General features: G+C 32.6%; 1 long non-coding RNA gene across 1 annotated transcript; it reads right to left on the bottom strand.

Annotated features, from left to right (window-relative positions):
• Positions 1–3,572: 3,572 nt before the first annotated feature.
• On the bottom strand, positions 3,573–4,481 carry LOC123693256. Its single transcript, XR_006751666.1, has 2 exons — positions 4,381–4,481; positions 3,573–4,137 (listed from the first exon to the last, which is right to left on the bottom strand). It is a non-coding gene; the product is annotated as an uncharacterized LOC123693256 (long non-coding RNA).
• Positions 4,482–4,813: the final 332 nt, after the last annotated feature.

The following is a 4,813-nucleotide window of genomic DNA, read 5'->3' on the forward strand; positions in this document are numbered from 1 at the left end:
TATGTGCGTTTTATTTGCAAATCATCAGTCTCGTCTTAGAGAAGCTCTGGTTTAATTAGATAAAGCTATTATACGATTGTGATACGGATAAAATTACTTGAGATGTTATCAATCTGTCGGACGACCACTCATTTTAATTGAGCGTGTCCGTAGTTCTGAGCAAGTTTTACGAAGTTTATAAGCAAAGCCAATAGTTTTAGGGGCTTGAAATAACTTTGACAACAGTTCAGGTAACCCAACAAATGTTGTGCAGTTAAATTGGTCATAATAATGATTAGTGGTCAAAGTTTATGGATAAACAAATAAATAAAAAGAAAATCTTTGAATGTTCTAATAAAAAAAAAATTAATGAGCGAGGAAGTCTGTGATCGGCATCTCATATCTCGCTCTGAATAAGGTTTCTATATATTAGTTCAGATATTTTTTTAAAGAACAATAAAGAATTGCTTGACCACACTCGTGCTTATTAATCAATTTCTCATATTGCCTTGCTTTGCTCTTAGTATTTGCATTATTGCCCAACACTACTACATACAATCCACAAACGATTTCTCCACATGCACATTTTCAGTGCACTTACAAAGCTCACACTTAACGTTCTTTACCTATTTTATGCGCAAAAGCTTTCAAGGGAATGTGCCATAGATATAGATGTGTTCATGGCTAGTTAGGTAATAAGTAATAACATTATTTATTTTAGGTATAGTAAAGTCGGATCAGACTTCAGAATTATTATTATCAATTCTTAAAATAATCCAGCAACGTGTTTTCTACGGATAGTAGCTTAATAACATAGATAAAAAGTCCTCGAGACCTAAAATAACGAACACAAAATGATAAATAAGCGTTCGTTTGTCGATAATTTTCCTAAAGAAGGCCTCTCGTCTTTCACGATAGCGATGCATGGGCGTGCCGTACACGTGCTCAACACTTTGTTAGTATTTGATACCGTTAGCAAAAACGCCATTATAACAAAATTAAATCAATATTGTATTAGAAATAAAAGTAACTCTTCAATTCAACGATAAGAATTCCTATTCTGGAACGAGATGGGGCTGAAAGTTTTTTCTTTGTGATTAGTTAAAAAAAATTGCAAACAATAAAGTTGGAGCTGAACTCTTATAGGTATGAAAATACTTCCATAATCAACGTACGAGAATCAAAGACTCAGAACGAAAATTGAATTGAATAGATAGCTATGACGGTGCGACGGGCTCGGAAAGTATGATTCCAAATATTATGCTGAAACACGCCTCAGAAGATTTTCTAGCTTGTCACGTAGGGGTTAGTCGTGGATATGTCATTTGACATTTCGTATGCGGCCTAACCACGTAACCGCGCACCCGATACCTACCGCATTTCCATCGGCGATAAATAAATTTCCTCTGTGTAGATTTAAAATTACCACTTTAATGCCTAACTGCTCACGGGCATGTGTGATATCAATTCAAATAAGCGTGCTAATTAGGTACACCAAACGTGAGTCTACAATTCATTTGTTGATAAGTCTATTTTAAACACTTTAATGATATAATGTAATTGCTTATCTGTATTACGTTAGAGAAAAGTTAGAATGTAAATATTAACGCCATGCGGAATTTTCCGCACTTGCTTCGCACGATTTACACAACAAACAAATATTGTTTATAGATACTTTACATTTATTATGATATTTTGTAAACAATCTATTTTAGTCAAAGAAAATACACTGATTATTATTGTAAGATAAATATTTAAATATAGCTTTATAAATTATCTCTATTGATAACAGTGCACTTTATGAATTGTAGAGATGTTAGAAATAATATATAGATACCTAACTACCTATTCGTGTCTATTTTGAATAATTGATATGTGTTAAAGAATCAAACGTAGGTACGGCTAAAAGCTTAAATATTCTATGGATGAGACAATTAATGATTAGATATTACTCACGATTAACAAACCATATTTCTTGCTTACAAATATTAGATTAACGTAGCGTAGGTAATGGGGGAGTTATTAGCGAATTCCATTTAATACTAGATGTATGATCGCAGTACGTTAATTACCTTTTATATGAAACATTTTGCACTTTATAGGTACTTACATATCAATTTCATTTATCTTTAACCGACTTCAAAAAAAAGGAGGAGGTTATCAATTCGGCCGGTATATTTTTTTTTTTTTTTTTTATGTATGTACACCGATTACTCCGAGGTTTCTGAACCGATTTACGTGATTCTTTTTTTGTTCGATGCAGGATGGTGTCGAATTGGTCCCATAAAAATTTTATTCGGCTAGGCCCAGTAGTTTTTATTTTATGAGCATTTTTGTCTGTACTCGATGACTTAATTTGAATGTAGCAAGTAACTTTGATTCACTTCCCGGTAACCGATTGAGCTGAAATTTTGTATAAGTGTGTAAATTGGATAGCGATGAAACATTATCATGACATAGAGCTGATTTGATGATGGAATCGGAAGGTGGCCATAGGAACTCAGTAATATATTGACTCAACTTTATCGAGTTTGGGCTCGTTTGATTCGTGTTGAAAATTACACTAAAAAGTATTAAATAAAATTAACTGCGTTAAAAACAACCGACTTCAAAAACGGAAAAGTAAAAAATAAAAAAGATTTGATATTATTAATTGCTACATATTATTTAGATGTGCTATTTATTAAATAGGTTTGAAGTCGGTGCCAAACACTAAGCACTTAGTATTAAGCCCGTGCACCGACATCAAACCTATTTAATAAATAGCACATCTAAATAATATGTAGCAATTAATAATATCAAATCTTTTTTATTTTTTACTTTTCCGTTTTTGAAGTCGGTTGTTTTTAACGCAGTTAATTTTATTTGCCTTACTAGTTTCCATACATATTTTATGCATGCAGATAATAAAATAAACATTGAATATCATTATAGATTTATCAATGCAATTATTACTTAATGATAATAAATACTTATGCGTCAATTATTTAATAAGGAAACTAGTATAGGTATTACAGAGAAACTATAGGAAATATAAATATCTATCTAGTGTCGACTGTCGTCTGAGTTCCTGTTTATGTTCGGTCATTTAGTCTTTTATTGATGCTAAATGACCGTTCAATGCAAGGTTACAATATAAACAATATCTAATACGTGTAGATATATAGGGAAAAAAATAAATGAAATCTAAATCTAAAAAAATTTACTTTCTTTGTTATCTGATATCTCTATATAAAGCGTCTCCTTTTATATTCATTTGAACTTATTTCGGTAGAATAATATGACAGGCACGAGGTACGCGTGATCGACTTCTTTTAGTACCTAGGTAGGGTAGACTGGGTACGGTTGAAACAATTTCACTTATAACGGCCATGACTTTGCTGTTTATAACCCGAGCGATGAAAAATATATGTTAAATAAAAGAGCATGTATCTGTCTACTATTAGGCGCTATGATTTTAGTTCCATGTTTATTATTTTTTATAGTAGATCAAATTAAAAAAATAAATCCGATTTGTTTCAACCGTCCCCATACCAGGGGCGGTTGAAACAGTGATTGGGGTCAGTTGAAAAATATGCGAATAATACAAAATATAGCATTAAAATATGTTTTATTGATTGTTTATTTTAAATCTAACAATAATTAAGTAACTCTATTACAATAAGGTCTGCTCTCTAAATATGGTGACATACAAACAAGACAGAAGTACCTACTCCTCATCTTCTGATGATATCTCTTCTTGTATTTTTTTATTTTTTGCTTCTTCGATGTTACTTTTACATTTTCCTCCATCAAATGTCTTCCTTTTTCGTCAATCCAATCGCTTCTTCACTTGCTTAGCTCTAGTTCGTTTCAATATTAATTCTTGCTCTTTTCTTATCTCTTCCTTATCTGGTGTGTCAGTGAAAAGTGTAAACTTTCTGAGTTTTTTCCCTCTATTATTATACCTTCTGTTGTTATATCCTCTATTATATTCCATTTTTTTATTTTCTTGCTCGCCAGAGTCATCTCGCATTCGAATTTACCTTAGAAGCGAATAATTGTGCTTCTCTGCCACTTTTCGCAATGATTTCCGGTTTTCACTTCCTCATACACGTCTTTGTACTTTGAAAAGTATATTTATCTTCCCGAAATCTCTTTAACACGTACTATTGGCATCTAAAAATACAAAAAAAATAATTAAAACAATGTTTCAACCGTACCCAAAAAAAATGTTTCAACCGTCCCCAACTCCTACTTTAGGTAAAATACAGTTATAGTAATTGTAACAACAATGATACACAAAAACTAGTCACAATGTCAAATTCCACAAGATTCACTTCAAACAAAAACGCACACTTAATACTGTCACTAAAATAGATACGCCAATAATTGGAAAAATCTTCAAGCAAAAATACTTACTTTTGGTCATAAAAACACAATAGGGTCTTATAAAATCAGCTGAAGCGCGCGGAGATCGACGCAACATTGTGGTTCGTGTTTAGAACAGTTGTGCGCTTCATTTTCCCCTTGAACCCCTAACCCCCCCACCAACGGTTTGCGAGATATTCGTGTTGTTTCAACCGTCTTTTGTTTCAATCGTACCCAGTCTACCCAACGTTGCGTTGGTACTTGAGTATTCTATGGAGACAAAGTTTATATTACTGTTTAATTCCAAGTTGCACCCTGTGGTTACACCGGCGAAACATTTTATATTTTGTATTATTTAAACTCCATAACAATACGATATTTTAAATGACTTGTTTTGCGCCGGACCAAAAAGTCACGAATCAAAGCGGCAACACGAAAAAGGGGACCAATACCTTAGTTGTAAATTTTCTCCATGTCTCTATAG

Source organism: Colias croceus, chromosome 7, assembly GCF_905220415.1.
Source record: "Colias croceus chromosome 7, ilColCroc2.1".
NCBI lineage: Eukaryota > Metazoa > Arthropoda > Insecta > Lepidoptera > Pieridae > Colias > Colias croceus.